Source organism: Tachypleus tridentatus, chromosome 10 (assembly GCF_004210375.1).
Source record: "Tachypleus tridentatus isolate NWPU-2018 chromosome 10, ASM421037v1, whole genome shotgun sequence".
Lineage (NCBI taxonomy): Eukaryota > Metazoa > Arthropoda > Merostomata > Xiphosura > Limulidae > Tachypleus > Tachypleus tridentatus.
The window spans coordinates 62,222,698-62,235,347 of record NC_134834.1 but is presented as its reverse complement, the minus strand read 5'-3'; the positions used below and the strand labels follow the sequence as shown (position 1 = coordinate 62,235,347).

Below are 12,650 nucleotides of genomic sequence, written 5' to 3'. Positions count from 1 at the left end.
TCTGTCGATTATGTTAAATGACTGTATTATTAAATGTTGCTTTTTTCTGTTTTTTACCAATGAAGGTTTAAGCAGTATTCAACATCTTGAACAGTTAATAAATGGAAACGAGATCAAAGAAGATGACTGCATTACTTCTGACCTTTTTAAGAAAAAGATGGTAAATTTTAAAATACCATAAGACTACTTGGAGATATATTATTTCTCCAAGAGTTTTGAAAGAGATTATAGATTGAATATGTGAGCCACTTACTGCTATTTTTGTCTGTCCTTAAATAGTGAGTAGATACCAGAGGATTGGAAGACAGCTAATGTAACTCCTCTTTTCAAGGAAAATGACAAGAATTGTCACAGATATTAATAGTTTTTATTCATCAATTTTTTAAAAAAATATTTAACACTGAAAATGGTAGGGCCAAGGGACACAAGTATAATTTTTTACAGGGTAAGAGTCATCTTCAGCTAAGACAGCTTTATTTTTCTGACAGGGTAGTTAGCCTCAGGATGTTGTAGAGGCAGTACATTTAAGTGAGTTTAAGAAAAAGCTTGTTTGTTAATCAAATAAATTATAAGGGCTGGTTTTAATATTTTTATTTATTTATTTAATTACTTTAAGTTAGTTTAGAGAATGAAGTAACCAAAATGGAACAATAGATCCCATGTTGTTCTAAAACTTTATGTTAAAGTGTCGATTGAAAGAATTCAAGGAGCACAAGTGTACTTTATGTTAAATAACAATGTTCGATGGCTTTGCCAAAATAATCAGTTAAACAAAGTGCTAAAAACTATGAAACACGTATAATAATTTTATAAGCAGCATTAGATCCAAAATCTATGATAAACTCACCTTTCAGAAATGAAAAACAAGTTTCAGGTAGTTTAGCAACAGAGAACCGTAATATGTTAAAATTAATATTATTTACTCAGCGTTTCGGCTTAATTCAAAGAACGTACACTGTCATGTGAAGTTCTTGGAACAAGATCAGTCCAAAGCTGAAGACACAAAGTTACTATGAGTCAGTTTAGTTACCCAGCTGCTGATCGTATTACCAATAGGCTAAACATTAAGAATAAAGTTCTCATTTTATTTACTCAGTTTAACAAACTGTGGTAACACAGATTCACATTGGACGTAGAACATCAACAATCAACTGTAACAAGCTACTCGCACAGCTACACAAGGACTGTCTGCGCAAGTAGTCCCTAAATTTGAAATGATAGACCAAGAAGGACAGCTATTTAGCATTATCCCACCAATTCATGCACTGGATACTGTAATCGAATAGCAGGAATTTAACCGTAGCCCCTATAATGCACTTATGACCTCAAAGTAGAGGGTACAATCTTTTTTTTTTTCGGGGAGGATACGGGTTACGAACCTTGAACCCCAAATCTACAGTCCTGTACACTTGCAACTGAGCTGCATTCCAACTGACTTAGTGCCGTCTTATTTATTAGTATATAGAACTTAACATGTTATTGAATGATTTTTCATTTTATTTTAAAACACGCACCCTGTGCTACTATCCGGGTTTTGATTCCTGCAACGAGAACAGCATAGAAAGACAATTGTATAGCTTTGTGCTCAACCTAACTCTTGTCTAGTATACTATACCATTTGTTCATGATATGGTATTTCATTAGGCTGTAATGTTTTGCACATTTTGCTTTCCTCGTGGACTCAGCAGTTAGTCCGATGTGGCTTTGCTATAACAAAACACACGCGCGCGCACGCTTTAGTCGTCGTGTCAAAGTTTTCGGAAAAAAAATGATTCGATTTTCGACAAAAGGCAAATTAGATTTTATTCTATTGCACATGTTTCCAGCAGGGATCGTTTACAGTATTTTAGGAAAAAGAAGATAATATAATTTTGCAGTATTTTAAGCAGTTAAAAATATACTCTTTAAAAAAAGAAACGCAAAAGGGATATTTTTGTTATTTTAAAGAGAAATATATGTAATAACGTTACAAGCTCAGAGTATGTGATGTTACACGTGTTAAGGCACTGATTGCCAAACCAAAATGACAATAAAAGTTGTGCACTTTGAAAACGAAGGAAAACACCGGATTTTTCGCCAAAACGCATTCGTGTCCAATAAATTTGTTTGAGAGATCTGCAAGTGCAACATGTGCAAAATCCCTATAAAAGTAACGGGTTCTCGGTTTCCATAGCTCAGTGTTAAGCCACCGACACGCAATACAGTTACGCCAAGACTGACTGAAGCACAACGCAACAACGCCATTGGTCGCTTGGAAGCAGGCGAATTTCGATCAAATGTTGCCAGAGCTGTGAATGTCCACCCAAGCACCATCACAAGGCTATGAAATCGTCACCAACAACATGGATCAACTTGTGACCGTCCACGATCTGGAAGACGTCGTGTGACCACGCCCGCAGAAGATCACTACATCCGGTTACGTCACCTTCGGGATAGGACCACCACTGCGACGTCTACTGCCTCAACCATACCAGGGCTGCGTAGGATTTCCAATCAGACCGTACGCAACAGTCTACGAGATTCTTAGGCCCCTTGTGCAACCCATCATGGTGAACGTCAACGACGTTTTTCAACATGACACCGCCCGTCCTCACACAGCCCGACTCACCACTGTCTTCTTGAGACACCACAACATCAACGTTCTTCCCTGGCCCTCCAGAGCACCAGATTTAAACCCCATCGAACATCTCTGGGACGAGTTGGACCGACGTCTGCGACGGCGACAACCTGAACCGCAGACTCTACCTCAGCTTGCAGCAGCTTTGCAGGCTGAGTGTACAGCCATTCCACAGGATGTGATTCGTCATCTCATCGCTTCCATGGGCAGGAGATGCCAAGCAGTTATTGATGCTCACAGGGAGCATACTCGTTATTGACGTTGAGTGACGTTAAACTTCAACTAGTGAGCGTGGACTTCGCCTTTGCAGACTTTGGATGTTCAGCAGTGAATGTGCAAAGTTTCACACATGTCATACAGAACTACCCGGAATAAACTTGTTAAAAATATGTCTCAAATTTTGCCTTTTGCGTTTCTTTTTTTGAAGAGTATATATTCAATTTACACAAAACAGCATTTTGCCCATTAATTCTTCAAATAATATTTAATAGAATGCGTGTGAAATTTAATTTGAATAAAAAATATATAAATAGGGTATAATTATAAAATTTATTAGAATGTAAATTACTCTAAAACTGTTTTCTAAAACTAGCACAACATAAGAGATATTCCCCTTATATCTTTTCATTTACATAATAAAATGAAACAGAATTTGATAAAATTCATTATAAAATTAGCGGAATGCATTATAAAAAACATAACGCCGCCACTAAGTGTATTTTCTAACAGTAAAGCCACATCGGGCTATCTGCTGAGACTACCGAATGGAATTGGACCCCTGATTTTAGACTTATTGCCCTGCCAGTGGGAGACACCAAGTGTGTTCAAACTCATTATGAAAACTGATTTTAAATTAGAGGAAAACATTAGAAAAATTAAGGAATCGTCTGCTGAAATTGTTAAAAAATCAATACAGTTCCTACTGAAACAAATTACAATATAGTCCAACAGTATAAACGTAAGTAGGGTAAAGGTTGAGGTGCCATATAACATTATACGAAACACTAAAAATAACAAAATACTTTAAAAAAGCATGAAAACTTTAACAGAATACTTAATGAACGTAAATTACATAAACAGCGAACCAGTACTAAAAACACCAAAACAAAATAAAACGGAATTCTTACTGCAAATAATTTTAGTAGTTTACAGAACATTTACTAAAAAATTAGCACAACACTTACTGGAAATTATAAATTCAACAGAATACTTACTGAAAAACTAAAAAAAAAATCAACATGCTACTGAAAACTTTATAAAATCAAAGTAACACGTGTTATAAACACTTAAATGAAAAGAGTGCTTGCTGAAATGCTAAATCACCAACAGCACATTCTCTGAAAAACTAACAAATCGAAAGAAAAAGATCAACATAATATTAGAAAAATTAACGGAATTCATAAAATATTACAAAATCAGAGGAAAAGTATTACGAAATCAATAGAAAAAAATACTAAAACGTTACGTAATATAAATATCTATTCAAATGTGTAAAGACAATTAAAGCTTCATAACAAAATGTACAAAACAAAGTCTGACTGATACATAATTAGTAGAGCCCGGCATGGCCAGGTGGTTAAGGCACTCAACTCGTAATCTGAGGGTCGCGGGTTCGAATCCCCATTACACCAAACATGCTTGCCCTTTCAGCCGTGGGGGCGTTATAATATTACGATCAATCCAACTGTTCGTTGGTAAAAGAGTAGCCCAAGAATTGGCGGTGGATGGTGAAGACAAGCTGCCTTTTCTCAAGTCTTACACTACTAAATTAAGGACGAATAGCGCAGATAGCCCTTTTGTAGCTTTGCGCAAAATTCAAAACAAACCAAACCAAAACTAGTAAAAGAAAGCAGCTGAGTTTGCTGTGAGTTATGCTAGTTACTATTGGATGTAGGTTAACCTTCGTTCCGCCAGTTGATGTGTATGTGGACATTTTAAATCATGTGGTATCTGTTACTGTAGCGTGTGTATATAAAAATATATTTTTTGGTAACACTGTCGTGCTCTACTTTCCAAACTTTTCAAACTAAAATTACTAAGTACATTCACCTTACTGCGAGTGATATTAAGAATCCTCAAAATATATTTTAATTAAAACTGGCTGTACCAGTTTAATACATTATCTAGATAACATACTGAGCATATGTGATAAGCATGCGTTCACTGTGACCTGATATATTTCAGGGAACTTTTTACAAGTTTCAGGTATCGCTCGTGTGAAGTAAATCACTGATTAAATCTATTCGTCCCGGAAAAATAACAAACTATTAATCTTCATGGAAGACATTACCTAATAACAATAACAGAGAAAAATAACAAACTGTTAGTCTTCATGGAAAACATTATCTAATAATATTAACAAACAAATAACATCAGACAATAATTTAATGATCAATCCTATTGTTCGTTGGTAAAAAAGTAGCCCAAGAGTTGGCGGTGAGTGGTGGTGACTAGCTGCCTTCCCTCTAGTATTACACTGCTAAATAAGAGACGGCTAGCGCAGATAGCCCTCGTGTAGCTTTGCGCAAAATTCGAAACAAATTACATACTCTGCCAGTTTTAGTATTCACGCGCCTCGTGGTTTTATATTTACGATTTAATTTATCAGTTCGTCTAAAATCTTCAGAATGAAAGTTCTATACGAAGAATGCGTCAGGAATTTTATCATTTCTTGTATGTTATTTAAGTCCAAGTATTAAAAAAAAAAGTATTCTTAAGAATTCTGACCGCTCGCCACGAATGCGACAAGAATTCTACTATTTGCCCTGTGTTAATATTTATATATAACTGTCATGAAAAGAGTAAACCATCACTGAGAAAATAAACTTATCGTTGTTATTTATTGTCATCAGAAAGTATTTTTCATTGTATCGTTTTGAAGCGTTGAAAATGACTGATGTCAGTATTTGATGGGTTAAACTTCTAGTTGTTTGATAAGAAATCTCGCATTTCTCTGCCTCGATAGACAAGGGCCTCAACACCAGCGGGGAAATAGCTATGATGCCATAAAACCACAATAATTGGAATTTTCTCTTCCGTTCCACACACTAAGTATACATTGTATAAGTAAAAACTTGTAAAAACGGCATATCTTACATTACAATTTACACTTTTAATTTGTAGCTAGTTATCTTTAACATTAGTATATTTGACGGTAATGTCGTGTTAAAATTCATGTTGCGTTTAAAGCATGCTCAACAAAATGATTTGTTTTTAAACTAAGAGACGTAAAACAATGTGCTTTATACATAGTTACGACACAAATACAAGCTCAAACATTTAAAACCTTGTACTGTGTATAAGTTATATAAATATTTAGTGTTTTTCATAACTTGTTACCCCCCCCCAGAGTCATGGTGGTATGTTTCCATTTTTCTTTTTTGAAATTTAATCCACTTTCTTCGACTCCCTATCATCTGCTCACAAAACTTTTGTTTTATTTCCAGACTTTCTTATCATAACTAGTTCATAATACTATAACTTCTTGTTATTATAATTATTCAATACATCAAAAACATAGCCACTTAATTCAATAATACAAAAAATAATAACCCCTGTAAGTATTGCATGACAAAGATAGTTTCAACTATATAAAATAACCAGGTGTTTAAAAAATACTATTTTAAAACAGGTAATCTGATTTACGCTATGTGAACGTCTTTAGAAAATTTAGCTGTATTAAAAAATAATTTCATGACTGATTAAGCTGGTTTGGTTTTTGGTTTGTTTCGAATTTCGCGCAAAGCTACTCGAGGGCTATCTGCGCTAGCCGTCCCTAATTTAGCAGTTTAAGACTAGAGGAAAGGCAACTGGTCATCACCATCCACTGCCAACTCTTGGACTTCTCTTTTATCAACGAATAGTGGGATTGACCGTAACATTATAACGCCCCTACAGCTGAAAGAGCGAGCATGTTTGGTGTGATGGGGATTCGAATCCGCGACCCTCGCATTGCTTTAACTACCTGACCATGCCAGGTCAGCTGGTTTGGATAGTTTTGTTTGGCTTCAAGATAAATTTATGCTAACCAATTTGGAAATTTAGTACACATTCCATAAATGGACATCGCCACTCAAATAATTGATGTGTGTGTGTGTGTATATATATATATTTAGTCTGTGATAACTTGCTCGATGTTTATAGATGTAGTTTCTTACTTGTCTTAAAGGTGAGAAAATATTTTTCTCACTTTGATATGTACGCGTCTCTTATTTTGAGAAATATAATCAATACTTGTCATAGTTATATAAATATTGAAGCTGTATTTTTGAACAATTGATTTTGATAAACAAGAATTATTTAGCCTCAACCAAAACGTTTATGTATCCGGAGGACGTGATTTTAAAATATATTATTCGTGTTAATATTTAGATGGCGCGCTATTGAGCTATAGAGATAAACTTTCAAATTAAACACTAGTTATCTATGTATATACAAGTTCAAGGCTACTTACTCTCTGACCCTTCTAGTTTTAGTTCTCACCGGAGGTAAGGTGGACGGCCGATCAATAACCTCCTATCTCAACAAAAGCTCGAATTCGCTGCCCCGACAAACTACCGGTTAAAAGAGGTGGAGACATGAGTTAATGCCCGCCAAACAGAGACACTTACCTTTCAGCACTGTCACCTGATGATGCTGGATCCGTCGTGGAATGTTTCTTTCTCTTCTCTTTCACTAAGATAGCACTTTAAATTTCACACAATAAACAATTAAACTAGTAATAAAGAATAATTCCTCATAGCATCTTAACTTCACGTTTTTCACTTTAGCTTATTTGGATTGATAATATCGCGTCTCGAAACGTGGCTTAACGATAGAATGTCCCTTCAGCGTTCGTATACCATAGGCTGTGCTGGTGTTTACACAGGAAACTCTTGAAAGGTCTCGTGGAGTGACATCATAATGAACTCATTATTGCGCATGCGTACAACCCACATAAATAATATATGTACTTAAACACTGATGGCTAAGAGAAAAGAATATCAACCTTAGGTAATAATATATCTCGTGACTTATTTATTTATTACAAATTTTGTATTATGACTTCTAAAATAGTCGTTTAATGTTTTGTTTAGTTAGGTCGTGTACAGGTGTATTAACTATAATAAATAGGTAAAAGGGTGTTGATAAATATTTTATATTTAATCATATATGTGTATATATAAACAAATTTATAAATATAGCAGCATCAACCGCAAATGATCAAAGTAGTTTGATACAATAAATTACAAAATTAATTCACATCCGTCATACCAAAGGACAACTGCAAAGGGTAAAAACTTGAAGGAAGAAAACAACTTGTGGATTCCCTTTCCTTCTATAAATTTCCTAATAAATTAATTTTCCAACCTGGTTTACTCTGCACGCTATCCACAGTTAACTGTGTTTGTATTCTCAAGTCAACTGGTATGGGTATCAAAACTTCAATTAAAATAAAGTACAGAACAACGTTTCGACCTTCTTAGGTCATCTTCAGGTTAACTGGTTTACTCTGCACTATTCACAGTTAATTATATTTGTGTTTTCAAGTCGGCTGGAATGGGTAGTAAAACTTTAATTAAAATAAAGAAGAGAACAACGTTTCGACCTTCATAGGTCATCTTCAGTTAACCTAATTATGTCGAAACGTTGTTCTCTATTTGAATTAAAGTTTTAATACCCATTCCAGCCGTTTTGAGAATACATTCTTACTTCAAGATTGTTTCTCGTCATCTGAATTAATTGTTTTTGTAACTTCACAACACCAAACATAATATAACCTATCTTTATAAAAACAATATAGCCTCCAAGCTTCCGCTGTGCATGTATATTATGTATTTATGGGCCTGGCGTGGCCAGGTGGTTAGGGCACTGAACTAGGCATCTGAAGGTCTTGGTTTCGAATCTTCGTCACACCAAACATGATCTTGCTCTCAGTTGTGGGAGCGATATAATAAAAACTGTCAACCCCACTATTCGTTCGCAAAAGAGTAGCGTTGAGTGGTGATGATAAGTTGTTTTCTCTCTAATCCAGTGGTTCCCAACCAGGGGTGCGAAAGAGCGTTCCAGGGGGTGCGAGATAACATTTATTTTGGCCACCTTCACCTTTATTCTTAAACAAATAATTACTGTGAGGGGTGAGAGAACATTAAAATTTTTAGGGGTGCGGGGCATAAAAAAGGTTGGGAACCACTGCTCTAGTCTTAAGCCCGGCAACGCCAGGTGGGTTAAGGCGTACACCTTACAATCTGAGGGTCGTGGGTTCGAATCCCCATCGCACCAAACTTGCTCGCCCTTTCAGCCGTGGGAGCATTATAATGTGACTGTCAATCCCATTCTTCGTTGGTAAAAGAGTAGCCCAAGAGTTATAGTGGGTGGTGATGATTAGCTGCCTTCCCTCTAGTCTTACACTGCTAAATTAAGGATGGCTAGCTCAGACAGCCTTCGTGTAGCTTTGCGCGATAATTAAAAAAAAACTAAAACAATTCCTTTAGTCTTACACTGCCAAATTAGGGACAACTAGCGTAATTAGCTCTCGTATAGTTTTACGCGAAATTCAAAACAAACAAACAATTATGTATTTGTCAGTCCAATCGCTTTACTCCTAACTTAGTAATCTGAATTTTGTTCTTTATTACTTAGAGGTTACTTGAATTCTTTAACTAATATCTACATGAAAGACAGAGAAACGTGTTTGTAGGAGTAAAGATATCTTAGGGGATATTTTAAAATGAATTTCAGAACTGAAATATGGATTACTTTTTTTTTCACAACCCATATATCCTCAATTCAGTTTAAATCTAAATATGCCCCCCAGTGGCACAATTGTATGTCTACGGACTCCTACTGCCAAAAACCGGGTTTTGATAGCAGTGGTTGGGAGAACACAAATAGTCCTTTGTGTAGCTTTGTGCCTAATTCCAAACAAACAAAATCTGAATATGTCAAACAAACGTTTCAATCGACATCTTCAGATGAAACTGTTGCAAACTGTTTCTGTACAAACCCACAACTACAAAATGCTTTGTTTTCGTTTGTTAACGCTTTAATCACTCCACAGAAGCATCTTAAATTTAAAACGTAACCTCCAACAGTAGTCTGGGGTACAAAGGGTAAAGTAAACCGTATTCAAAAGGTATTTTGAATATAGCAATGTTTCGGTTGTTTCTTTCAGAATATTTGCGCACAGCTACACAAAAGGCTATCTGTGCACAGTTGTCATCAACCTTGTACAGACTATCTACAGAACCGGCAGATACTCAACAGAAACCACCTTCAACTCTTAGGGTAGTCTTGTCTAGCTGAATGGTAGGATTTGACATTGATTTTTATGGTACACCCACTATCTCCTTGTGCGGTAACGGTTTGAGAACCATGGATTCTCGTATTAATACGTAAAAACAGTAGAATATTTATTGACGTTTGGGATTAATGTGACAAAAACTATACGGTCTACTTCTTATACTTATTGTTCTTGAAATACCTTGTTTAGAGTTGGAAAACGATATATTCGTAACTCTTTCTAATGTATGAGTCGTATATAAATCCATGCAAGACTGAATGATACTACGTGTAAAATAGCCCAGCTACATATAACATAAGTATATACTGAGCTGTACGGTGTATGAATATCTAACTGTATGTAACATTTAACTTCGATAAATAACTTCGCATAGCCACAAGTAACGTAAATACGTAACTGCTTGTCGAATCACTATGTTACTGAGTGTCAAAAGAAAAATACTTAACCAGGTGAATCTTAAATGTATTTCTGAATATAACATACTATGTAAAATTGCACGCAACATTGAAGATTGTAAGTTTATCTAATTTATATAATCATAGTTCATGTAATCTATAAGTTTGTGAAGATCAAGCATGTTACTTCATGTAATGAAAAGTTCCAAGCTAATTACAACATGGGAAATATGGTCCATACCAAAACAAAATACTGATCGAAAGTTGAGCAATGATATATATTTTAATTGGTCATGGTGAGAATTTTGTTGTCCACAGCAATTTAAAACCTAAACATTAAATTACAAATGTTTGTGTATATGCTCACATATAATTGATGAAACACTGGACCGATTGCCAGTAAACCCAGCTTGTATCACTAGTGTTTCACTTAGAGAGTGACCCAGAGGTAGAGGCTCGAGACTAACCCCATGTTACACTCATGGGCCATGCGTCTCACTCGTGCATTATGCCTACTTACAAATGGCAAAGCGTTGAATTGACATACTCGTAAACATGGCATATGTCATAAACTCCCCCTCTCCCGTGAGTGATATAGGGTGGTTGCAATTTGGATCTAACCCCTCATGTAACCCCTGACGGTCCTATATCTTTCCTATGTTTTGAAACTTTTATAATACCTTTGATTTTCCTTTGGAAAAATAGAATATGCGTTGAAATACTCTTTAAAATGTAAGATGTTTATACTAAGTCGCATGTCTTTAAAATTCTCCTTTATACGTCAGATTGTCTGCGTTTCAAAAGTCACATCAAAGAAAACAGTAACAAAAAGTAACGTTTCAACAGAACATTCCAATAGCTCACGACTTAATAACAAGCTCGGGGCAATGCTTGGGAATTGACTGCCTGTTCGGCTTCTTTAGTAAAACCAATGTTTTTGTTCTACCTATTGTAACCTAACAACACTGTCATCAGCTCACAGAAATTCCTATTCTTTGTTCTACCTTACATTACAAAACGTAAACCAACAAAAAAAAACACCACATTCAATACGCAATTTACTCAATACTGTGCTTAAAATAAAGCAAGTCTGTGCAAAAAAAATATTACTCATATCCTTGTCCAGGAGCAACTGAACGTTTTTTTAAAATTTTATTTCATACATTAGAACTATTGGAGGAAATCTAAGATACTGCCATTTAAAAAACAAAATCAAAGTTGAGGTTACGTTCGCACGTCTTCGTGTCACGCTGGGCTTCCTCTGGTGTCTCATCCGTAACAAGCAGTTACATTTCATGGTGAACGATTCCATTATTTTACCTTCAAGAATTACAGTCTACCTTTCTGGTAGGATTATTTTTATTATTATAACACATTTCCTCAAAACGGTATGGGTGCAAAAACCCAAACTTAATTTATGGGAAAACAAGCCATGTAGGTTGAAGATACAAGTTTGTCCAACGTCTTTAAACGTGTTCATGATTTCGATATGCTTTCATAAGATCCGCTCAATATGATTTCTTCAAATATGGACAGTGTCTGAAATAAGTGGAATTACTTACAGAACTGTTACATGTCGTGGCGTCCAGACTATGACATTTCTTAGGACAGTAACATAATAGTGTGGGTTGATGTTCCACAAAAGAAAATAAATACTTATTTTTATGTCAGTGCTTTAACGCTACATATTATGAGCAAGTTATAGTATACATAACATATCACATTCCGAACCTAAGAAGATAATATACAAATGCTATCTATCATATCCTCCTATGACAGCGGTATTATAAATTCATTGGGTCAAATAGTTCTTTAAACCTTTGTATTTCCTTTGGATCTGACTGCAATGCTTTCTAAAATTCGTTGGACATGTAAGAAAGACAACTGGAAAACTTGTTTTCCATTAAGCACCATGTCTTTAATCGTCGCATTTTCACGATCTGAACTACTTTTACGACCAAGGAATAAATAAGTAAAAGAATCAGTGCCTTATCAAATTATATTAAAATATTTGCATGTGGAAATAAGCTCATGTATATAAAATAGTGTTCAACCGCTTTTAAGTTACCTTGTAATAGTTAGAGTGATATTTAACATTTCAAATACTTTTAACATGTTAAAATTATCTGAGATAGATGTTTAAGCAAATTCCACGCTATGGTTAAGACAGTTTGTAATTGATTATGTGGTTGTCCACTTGTCTGATTGTGAATTATCTTTTGTAATTTTGTATGTTTTTTACTGAGCAGTACCGGTTTATCATGCCTGTTGTTTCCTTACAACAGCTTGTTTATTTCTGATTTTATTGCTTTGGCTAGATAAAGGAAAACCATTCAAAATTACCCAAAGAATCTAT

At 35.2% G+C, this 12,650-nt stretch overlaps 1 protein-coding gene across 2 annotated transcripts in view; it reads right to left on the bottom strand.

Annotated features, from left to right (window-relative positions):
• LOC143229421 (cadherin-23-like) overlaps positions 1 to 10,479 on the bottom strand; it is a 104,192-nt gene extending 93,713 nt beyond the window's left edge. The window contains exon 1 of one of the 2 annotated variants that reach the window (XM_076461733.1): positions 7,228 to 10,479. The gene's annotated coding sequence lies outside the window, so the exon portion shown is untranslated. Of the gene's footprint in view, positions 1 to 7,070; positions 7,200 to 7,227 lie in introns of those variants that run through there. The other variant, XM_076461734.1, reaches the window with a different exon arrangement.
• Positions 10,480 to 12,650: the final 2,171 nt, after the last annotated feature.